Source organism: Arachis stenosperma, chromosome 4, assembly GCF_014773155.1.
Source record: "Arachis stenosperma cultivar V10309 chromosome 4, arast.V10309.gnm1.PFL2, whole genome shotgun sequence".
Classification (NCBI taxonomy): domain Eukaryota; kingdom Viridiplantae; phylum Streptophyta; class Magnoliopsida; order Fabales; family Fabaceae; genus Arachis; species Arachis stenosperma.
Genome location: NC_080380.1, coordinates 92,874,578 through 92,886,007, shown reverse-complemented (window position 1 = coordinate 92,886,007; position 11,430 = coordinate 92,874,578).

The window sequence follows — 11,430 nt, the reverse complement described above, 5'->3', positions numbered from 1 at the left end:
GCCTCAAGGGATTGATCAACCTTCTTGGCAACAACCTCCAACTCCTTATGGGTATAACTCTTATCCTAATGCATATCAATCTAATGGATGTGGTAACCCTTATTGTGATTGTCAACAACCACTACCACATGCCTATGAACTACCCACTCAACATGATTTTGAACCACCTTGCTCACAAGCCCCATATCACCAAAACCCTCCATATGACCCCAATCCTTATCCACCATACCCACCACCTTATGAGTCATATGAACCATACATGGAACCACCACCATTCCAACACAATTACTCTCAAGAACCACCTCAATGCACACCATCTCCATACCCTTACCAAGAAGAACCACCTTCCTACTATAAACCCTCTCTCCAAAATAATGAACCCTCTTATCCACCCCAAGTCCCAATAGATGACTCTCTCACATTGCTACTTCAAGGACAAGCGGATATGCAAAGGAACACCCTAGAGTTTGTGACTAACTTGACCAAGGTAATGTCTACCTTAGCCTACAAATTTTTGAACACTCAAGGTGCTTCCGTGGCCACATGTGAAGAATCCATTGAAGATCATAGCATGAAGGAGAAATTGGAAAACCCGGTGGAAAATGAGGGAGGCTATTTTGTATTAGAGCAATTGGAGGAGCATATGATTATTGAAGAAAAGGAAGAAGTGGTTGAAGATTTAGGAGACGTTGAGAGTCCATGGGAATGTAGCATTATGGAAAACTCTTCCAAGAAGCTTGACATTGATGTTGAGGAGGGTGCGCAACCTCCAAAGCACATCATGGTTGAAGACTTTGAAGAGGTTGATCAAGAGATGGATTCAATTATTGATGAGTTCCTATCCACAATTGAATCCTCTCCCATTGAGCTTGACATAAAGGGTAAGGAAGAAGATACCTCACCTCCCATACCCTTGTTAAGCCACGAAGACAATATTAAATTGGAAGGAAGCTACCAAGAGGAAGAGGTTGAGGTTGATATAAGTTGTCAAGAGGTGGAAGTTACAAGGGAAGAGCACAAGAGCGTAGACATCGCAATGACTAAGTGTGGGGAGGTCCCCCTTCCCAAGCCACCATCACCTAACATAACATTCAAGTGGGTAAAATTTCAATCCCTAAGCTTCACTTTCTCACTTGAATATGGGTTGATTGAAAATGATGGTCAACTTAGAGCTCTTTGTGGAGTTAAGAGTAAGAGGGAGTGGTGTAATGGTCGGAAAAAGAATGTTAGGCTCATTAAGGTTAAACCCTCAAGGCATAAATACTATGGTTGGAGGAATGCTAAATTGTATGGGTGATGAGCGGATAATTTGTATGCTTTTTGGCATTGTTTTTAGTATGTTTTTAGTATCTTTTAGTTAGTTTTTAGTATATTTTTATTAGTTTTTAATTAAAAATCACTTTTCTGGACTTTACTATGAGTTTGTGTGTTTTTCTGTGATTTCAGGTATTTTCTGACTGAAATTGAGGGTCCTGAGCAAAAATCTGATCCAGAGACTGAAAAGGACTGCAGATGCTGTTGGATTCTGACCTCCCTGCACTCGAAGTGGATTTTCTGGAGCTACAGAAGCCCAATTGGCGCGCTCTCAACGGCGTTGGAAAGTAGACATCCTGGGCTTTCCAGCAATATATGATAGTCCTTACTTTGCCCAAGATTTGATGGCCCAAACCGGCGTTCAAAGTCACCCCAAGAATTCCCAGCGTTAAACGCCGGAACTGGCACCTAATTGGGAGTTAAACGCCCAAACTGGATTAAAAGCTGGCGTTTAACTCCAGAAAACGTCTCCACACGAAATTCCTTCATTGCTCAGCCCAAGCACACACCAAGTGGGCCCGGAAGTGGATTTTTATGTCATTTACTCATCTATGTACACCCTAGACTACTAGTTTTCTATATATAGAACCTTTTACTATTGTATTTTCATCTTCGGACATCTAGTTCTTAGATCATTGGAGGGCTGGCCTCACGGCCATTCCTAGACCTTGTTCTTATGTATTTTCAACGGTGGAGTTTCTACACACCATAGATTAAGGTGTGGAGCTCTGCTGTACCTCGAGTATTAATGCAATTACTATTGTTCTTCCATTCAATTCCGCTTGTTCTTTATCCAAGATATCACTTGTTCTTCAACATGATGAAGGTGATGATTGACGCCCATCACCATTCTCACCCATGAACAAGGTGACTGACAACCATTCTTGTTCTACAAGCATCTGAGGCTTAGTGAATATCTCTTGGATTCTTCGGAATCTTCGTGGTATAGGCAGGACCTGATGGCGGCATTCAAGAGAATCCGGAAGGTCTAAACCTTGTCTGTGGTATTCTGAGTAGGATTCAATGATTGAATGACTGTGACGTGCTTCAAACCTGTAACCTACTGGGCGTTAGTGACAGACGCAAAAGAGTTATTCTATTCCGGTAGGGGAGGGAACCAAACCGGTGATTGGCAGCACTGTGACAGAGTGTGTGCATTAGTGGTGGACGAAATTGTATCTCTTTATAGAATATGATAATAGAATATGGTCCAAGATCAACTTCGTTCAACTAACCAGCAAGTGTACTGGGTCGTCCAAGTAATACCTTACGTGAGTAAGGGTCGAATCCACAGAGATTATTGGTTTGAAGCAATCAATATTTATTTTATTTGGCTTAGTCAGGATACCAATAGGATTCTTTAGCCTCGTATTTTTGTTACCAATTAGAGCGTAGAATAAATAGTTATTACTTTAATAATAGAGAATAAAAGCGTTACTTGTTGTGCAGTAATGGGGAATATGTTGGAGTTTTGGAGATGCTTTGTCCTCTGACTTCAACTCTTCCTTGAAATCCTCTTCTCACACGCAGGTTCCTTCCATGGCAAGCTCTATGTAGGGTGTCACCGTTGTCAATGGCTACTTCCCATCCTCGCAGTGAAAGCTATGCACGCACTCTGTCACAGTACGGCCAATCACCGGTTGGTTCCCGCTCCTACTGGAATAGAATCCCTCTTTTGCGTCTGTCACTAACGCCCAGCAGGTTAAAGTTTGAAGCACGTCACAGTCATTCAATCCCGGAATCCTACTCGGAATACCACAGACAAGGTTTAGACTTTCCGGATTCTCATGAATGCCGCCATCAATCCGGCCTATACCACGAAGATTCTGTTGGGGAATCTAAGAGATATTCATTCAGTCTGATGTAGAACGGAGGTGGTTGTCAGGCACACGTTCATGGGTTGAGGAAGGTGATGAGTGTCACGGATCATCACCTTCTCCACAGTTAGGCGCGAATAAACATCTTAGATAAGAACAAGCGTGTTTGAATGGAAAACAAAGGAATTGTATTAAATCATCGAGACGCTGCAGAGCTCCTCACCCCCAACAATGGAGTTTAGAGACTCATGCCGTCACAAAGTATGTAATTCAGATCTGAAAATAGCATGAGGTACCAGATAAGTCTGTAAAAGTTGTTTAAATAGTAAACTAGTAACCTAGGTTTACAGAAATTGAATAAACTGAGATAATTGGTGCAGAAATCCACTTCTGGGGCCCACTTGGTGTGTGCTGGGGCTGAGACTAATGCTTTCCACGTGTGGAGGCCTTTCTTGGCGTCAAACTCCAGGTTTTGACGTGTTTTGGGCGTTCAACTCCGGATCATGACGTTTTTCTGGCGTTTAACTCCAGACAGCAGCGTGTACTTGGCGTTCAACGCCAAGTTACGTCGTCAATCTTCGCGCAAAGTATGGACTATTATATATTGCTGGAAAGCCCTGGATGTCTACTTTCCAACGCCGTTGAGAGCGCGCCAATTGGACTCCTGTAGCTCCAGAAAATCCATTTCGAGTGCAGGGAGGTCAGGATCCAACAGCATCAGCAGTCCTTTTTCAGCCTAAGTCAGATTTTTGCTCAGCTCCCTCAATTTCAGCCAGAAAATACCTGAAATCACAGAAAACACACAAACTCATAGTAAAGTCCAGAAATATGATTTTTGCCTAAAAACTAATATTATTTTACTAAAACTAACTGAAACATGCTAAAATCTACATGAAATTACCCCCAAAAAGCGTACAAAATATCCGCTCATCACAACACCAAACTTAAACTGTTGCTTGTCCTCAAGCAACTAGATAAATAAAATAGGTTTTAACAGAAATAAAGAAGTAATAATATTTTAGAATTTTAAATGAAGCTTAGATTCTTATTAGATGAGCGGGGCTTGTAGCTTTTTGTTTCTGAACAGTTTTGACATCTCCCTGTATCTTTTAAATTTCAGAATGATTGGCATCCTTAGGAACTCAGAATTCAGATAGTATCATTGACTCTCCTAGTGTAGTATGTTGATTCTTGAACACAGTTATTTTATGAGTCTTGGCTGTGGCCCTAAGCACTTTGTTTTCCAGTATTACCACCAGATACATAAATGCCACAGACACATAACTGGGTGAACCTTTTCAGATTGTGACTTAGCTTTGCTAAAGTCCCCAGTTAGTGGTGTCCAGAGCTCTTAAGCACACTCTTTTGCTTTGGATCACGACTTTAACCACTCAGTCTCAAGCTTGTAACTTGGACCTTCATGACACAAGCACATGGTTAGGGACAGCTTGGTTTAGCCGCTTAGGCCTGGATTTTATTTCCTTGGGCCCTCCTATCCATTGATGCTCAAAGCCTTGGATCCTTTTTACCCTTGCCTTTTGGTTTTAAGGGCTGCTTGGCTTTTATTCCTTTTGATTGTAAATATTTTTTTTTTTTTATTATTATTATTATTATTTTTTTTTTTATTTTTTTTTTTTTGAACTGCTTTTTCTTGCTTCAAGAATCAATTTCATGATTTTTCAGATCATCAATGATATTTTTCGTGTTCCTCATCCTTTCAGGAGCCAATATTCATCAAATTCAAAGTACAATTTATGCACTGTTCAAGCATTCATTCAGAGAACAAAAAGTATTGCCACCACATATAATTAATTATAGTCTTTATTACTAAGAACTCATAAATATAGATTACTTCTTTATTCTAAAAAAAATTTATACTACTTTATTCATGCCTGATGATGATGAGAAAAATAAATTATAGCTTAATTGGAAATAAATTCAAAATAGACATACTAATTACTACTACTACTATATAACTTCTAAGGTAAAATCCTATAATAATACTATCACAGAGTTAAAGCTGGAATTAGAACTTAACAACCTGTATTTTGGGAAGTGGATGTTCCTCTAGTCTGTGGGGTGCCTTCAAGAATTAATGTCTGATGCTTCAGCTCCCTTAAGTTCACATCCTTGCTCTTCCTGTTCTCTTAGGTGCCATGATCTTAATGAGTTTTAGCTCAGTGATCATGGCAAATCACACCAAACTTAGAGGTTTGCTTGTCCTCAAGCAAAAGAAAGGAAAGGAGAGGAGTAGAAGGAGAGGTATTTTCATAAAAAGATAAGATGAGTTGAAAAAGATATTAGAAGAAATTAAAATATTTGAAAAAGAATTGGATTGGAAAAAGATATAATTTAAAAAAAGAAAAGATATGAATCAAAATTTAGAAGATAGAATTGAATTTTAATTTTGAAAAGGATTTTAAAAGGAGTTAAAGATGTGTGGAAACAAATTTGAAAAGATGATGGATTGACTTGGAAAGCCATTTGTTCTTTTGGGTTAAGATAAATCTAAAAAAAATTTGAAATCATTGGATTTTAGAAATTAGGATAAACTTTTTGGAATTGAAAGTGATAATTTAAAATATGTTTATGCAAGAAATCATGAATTGAAACATAAAAATTTGGAAAAAATATAAAGAAAAACGAAATTGTACCTCCTCCCACCATCCTGGCGTTAAACGCCCACATGGTGCATGGTTTGGGCGTTTAACGCCCATGTGATGCTCTCCTGGGCGTTCAACGCCCATGTGATGCTTCTTTCTGGCGTTGAACGCCAGGAAGTCCTTCTTTACTGGGCGTTTTTCTAAACGCCCAGAATGCTAGCAGATTGGCGTTAAACGCCCAGAAGGTGCATCTTTCTGGCGTTTAACGCCCAGAAGATGCTCCTTTCTGGCGTTTAACGCCCAGAAGGCTACCCTTACTGGCGTTAAACGCCCAGTGGGTGCTTCTTTTGGGCGTTTAACGCCCAAAGTGTTTCTTACTGGCTTTTTCATGCCAGTGAACTTCCAAATTTCTTTGTAACTCTTGGGACTTCAGTTAATTGTTATTTCACCTTTGAAGATACTTAGACCTAAACCTGTAAAGAAAGAAAATTTATTTAATTAGTAATTAAACTTTGTATATGGCTGGGTTGCCTCCCAGCAAGCGCTTCTTTAATGTCATTAGCTGGACTATCACTGATTCTTCAATTAAGTCTCAGTCTTGAGCATTCTTGCTCAAAATTGCCTTCAAGATAATGTTTAACTCTTTGTCCATTGACAATGAACTTTTTGTTAGAGTCATTATCTTGAAGCTCTATGTAGCCATATGGTGATACACTTGTAATTACATATGGACCTCTCCACCGGGATTTTAATTTCCCGGGGAATAATTTGAGCCTAGAGTTAAATAGCAGAACTTTCTGCCCTGGTTTAAAGACTCTGGATGACAATTTCTTATCATGCCATTTTTTTGCTTTTTCCTTGTAAATTTTTGCATTTTCAAAAGCATTGAGTCTAAACTCTTCTAGCTCATTTAACTGGAGCAATCGTTTTTCTCCAGCTAATTTGGCATCAAGGTTCAGGAATCTGGTTGCCCAGTAGGCCTTGTGTTCCAGTTCCACTGGCAAGTGACACGCCTTTCCATACACAAGCTGGTATGGAGAGGTCCCTATAGGGGTCTTAAATGCTGTTCTGTATGCCCACAGAGCATCATCCAAGCTTCTTGCCCAATCCTTTCTGCGGTTAATTACAGTCCGTTCCAGGATTCTTTTAAGTTCTCTATTTGAGACTTCTGCCTGCCCATTAGTCTGTGGGTGATATGGAGTAGCCACCCTGTGGTTGACTCCATAACGGACTAGAGCAGAGTAGAGCTGCTTATTACAGAAATGAGTACCCCCATCACTGATTAACACTCTGGGGATACCAAATCTGCTGAAGATATGTTTCTGGAGGAATTTTAACACTGTTTTAGTGTCATTAGTGGGTGTTGCAATAGCCTCCACCCATTTGGATACATAATCCACTGCCACCAGAATATAGGTGTTTGAGTATGATGGTGGGAAAGGTCCCATGAAGTCAATACCCCATACATCAAACAACTCAATTTCCAAGATTCCTTGTTGAGGCATAGCATAACTGTGGGGCAGGTTGCCTGATCTCTGGCAACTATCACAGTTAAGCACAAATGCTCGGGAATCTTTATAGAGAGTAGGCCAGTAGAAGCCACTCTGGAGGACTCTTGTGGCTGTTCGTTCACTTCCAAAATGTCCTCCATACTGTGATCCATGGCAATGCCAAAGGATCTTCTGTGCTTCTTCTTTAGGCACACATCTACGGATTACTCCGTCTGCACATCTCTTAAAGAGATATGGTTCATCCCAGAGATAGTATTTTGCATCTGTGATTAATTTCTTTGATTGCACCTTACTGTACTCCTTGGGTATGAATCTCACTGCCTTGTAGTTTGCAATGTCTGCAAACCATGGCACTTCCTGGACGGCTAGTAATTGCTCATCCGGAAAGGTTTCAGAAATTTCAGTGAGAGGGAGGGACGCCCCTTCCAATGGTTCTATTCGGGACAGGTGATCTGCTACTTGATTTTCTGTCCCTTTTCTGTCTCTTATTTCTATATCAAACTCTTGCAGAAGCAGCACCCATCTGATGAGTCTGGGTTTTGAATCTTGCTTTGTGAGTAGATATTTAAGAGCAGCATGATCAGTGTACACAATCACTTTTGATCCTACTAAGTAGGATCTGAATTTGTCAATGGCGTAAACCACTGCAAGTAGCTCTTTTTCTGTGGTTGTGTAATTCTTCTGTGCATCATTTAGCACACGGCTGGCATAGTAAATGACATGCAGAAGCTTGTCATGCCTTTGCCCCAACACTGCACCAATGGCATGGTCACTGGCATCACACATTAGTTCAAATGGTAATGTCCAGTCTGGTGCAGAGATGATTGGTGCTGTGACCAATTTAGCTTTCAGAGTTTCAAATGCCTGCAGACACTCCTCATCAAAGATAAATGGCATGTCTGCAGCTAGCAGGTTGCTCAGGGGTTTGGCGATTTTTGAAAAATCCTTTATAAACCTCCTATAAAACCCTGCATGTCCCAGAAAACTTCTGATTGCCTTAACATTAGCAGGTGGTGGTAATTTTTCAATTACTTCTACCTTAGCTTGGTCCACCTCTATCCCCTTGTTCGAAATTTTATGCCCAAGGACAATTCCTTCAGTCACCATAAAGTGACATTTTTCCCAGTTTAAAACCAGGTTAGTCTCTTGGCATCTTTTCAGAACAAGTGCTAAATGGTTAAGGCAGGAGCTGAATGAGTCTCCAAATACTGAAAAGTCATCCATGAAGACTTCCAGGAATTTTTCCACCATATCAGAGAAAATTGAGAGCATGCACCTCTGAAAGGTTGCAGGTGCATTGCATAAGCCAAATGGCATCCTTCTGTATGCAAATACTCCAGAAGGGCATGTGAATGCCGTTTTCTCTTGATCCTGGGGATCTACTGCAATTTGATTATAACCTGAATATCCATCCAGAAAGCAGTAGTATTCGTGACCTGCTAGTCTTTCTAGCATCTGGTCTATGAATGGTAAAGGAAAATGATCCTTTCTGGTGGCTGTATTGAGCCTTCTATAATCAATACACATACGCCACCCTGTAACTGTCCTTGTAGGAACCAGTTCATTTTTTCATTGTGAACTACTGTCATGCCTCCTTTCTTAGGGACAACTTGGACAGGGCTCACCCAGGGGCTGTCAGAAATAGGATAAATAATCCCAGCCTCTAGTAATTTAGTGACCTCTTTCTGCACCACTTCTTTCATAGCTGGATTCAGCCGCCTTTGTGGTTGAACCACTGGCTTGGCGTCATCTTCCAACAAGATTTTGTGCATGCACCTGGCTGGGCTAATGCCCTTAAGATCACTAATGGACCACCCAAGAGCTGTCTTGTGCGTCCTTAGCACTTGAATTAGTGCTTCCTCTTCCTGTGGCTCCAAGGTAGAGCTTATAATTACAGGAAAGGTTTCACCTTCTCCCAGAAATGCATATTTCAGGGATGGTGGTAATGGTTTGAGCTCGGGTTTTGGAGGTTTCTCCTCTTCCTGAGGGATTTTCAGAGGTTCTATTATCTTCTCTGACTCCTCCAAATCAGGCTGAACATCTTTAAAGATGTCCTCTAGCTCTGATTCGAGACTCTCAGCCATATTGACCTCTCTTACCAGAGAATCAATCATGTCAACACTCATGCAGTCATTTGGGGTGTCTGGATGTTGCATGGCTTTGACCACATTCAACTTGAATTCCTCCTCATTGACTCTCAAGGTTACTTCCCCTTTTTGGACATCAATGAGGGTTCGGCCAGTTGCTAGGAAAGGTCTTCCTAGAATGAGAGTTGCACTCTTGTGCTCCTCCATTTCCAGCACCACAAAGTCAGTAGGAAAGGCAAATGGCCCAACCTTGACAATCATGTCTTCAATCACGCCTGATGGGTATTTAATGGAGCCATCAGCAAGTTGAAGACATATCCTGGTTGGTTTGATTTCTTCAGTTAAACCAAGCTTTCTGATAGTAGATGCAGGTATTAGGTTGATACTTGCCCCAAGGTCACATAAAGCTTGCTTGGTGCAATTACCTTCTAATGTGCATGGTATCATAAAGCTCCCAGGATCTTTAAGCTTCTCAGGTAAGCTTTTTAGAATGACTGCACTGCATTCTTCAGTGAGGTAAACCTTTTCAGTCTCCCTCCAATCCTTCTTATGACTTAAGATCTCTTTCATGAACTTAGCATAAGAGGGTATTTGCTCAAGTGCTTCTGCAAACGGAATCTTTATTTCAAGAGTCCTGAGATAGTCTGCAAAGCGGGCAAATTGCTTATCTTGTTCCGCTTGGCGGAGTTTTTGAGGATAAGGCATTTTGGCTCTGTATTCCTCAACCTTAGTTGCTGCAGGTTTATTACCTACAGAAGTGGGTTGGGAAGCCTTGTTATCAGCACTTGTATGTGACTGATTCCCTACTGGCATTTGAATGCCAGAGGTAGGAGCTGGAGTGGCGTTAGACGCCACTTCCTTGCTTGTTACTGGCGTTTGAACGCCAGAACCATGCTCCTTTTGGGCGTTCAACGCCAGATTCAAGCTTGTTTCTGGCGTTGAACGCCAGGAATCAGCATGGTCTGGGCGTTCAGCGCCAGCTTTATCCCTTTCTGGGCTCTGCTTGTCCTCAGAGGGATTTTGATTAGCTATTTGTTCATGTCCTTGCTTCTTGCTGCTTTGAAGTGAGGTATTTAATGTTTTCCCACTTCTTAATTGAACTGCTTGGCATTCTTCTACTATTTGTTTTGACAGTCGTTTTTCTGTTGCTTTAATTGCACTTCCATGTTCCTGTTTGCCATTCTTGTTTCCTGTAATATCTCCTTGAATTTGGCTAGCTGCTGAGTTAGAAAGTCTAATTGCTGATTAAATTCATTAGCCTGATCCACCGGACTGAGTTCTGCAGTTACTGTTTTAGCTTCTCCTTTCATGGAAGATTCACTGCTTAGATACATATGTTGATTTCTGGCAACTGTATCAATAAGCTCTTGAGCTTCTTCAATTGTTTTTCTCATGTGTATAGATCCACCAGCTGAGTGGTCTAGAGAAATCTGAGCTTTTTCTGTAAGCCCATAGTAGAAGATGTCTAATTGCACCCATTCTGAAAACATTTCAGAGGGGCATTTCTTAGCATCTCTCTGTATCTCTCCCAGGCATCATAAAGAGATTCATTATCTCCTTGTTTGAAGCCTTGGATGCTTAGCCTTAGCTGTGTCATCCTTTTTGGAGGGAAATAGTGATTCAGGAATTTTTCTGACAGCTGTTTCCATGTTTTTATGCTGTTTTTAGGCTGGTTATTTAACCACCTCTTAGCTTGATCTTTTACAGCAAATGGAAACAGTAATAATCTGTAGACATCCTGATCTACTTCCTTATCATGTACTGTATCAGCAATTTGCAGAAATTGTGCCAGAAACTCTGTAGGTTCTTCTTGTGGAAGACCAGAATACTGGCAGTTTTGCTGCACCATGATAATGAGCTGAGGATTCAGCTCAAAGCTACTAACTCCAATGGAGGGTATACAGATACTACTCCCATATGAAGCAGTAGTGGGGTTAGCATATGACCCCAAAGTCCTCTTGGACTGTTCATTCATATTGTCTTGTCCATTCATACTTACTTCCATAATGGAATACAAGAGATAATTTATATGTTGATATTATTTATTTTCTAGTAGTGGAATAAATAAAAATGGAATATATAAAAAAATATTTTGAAA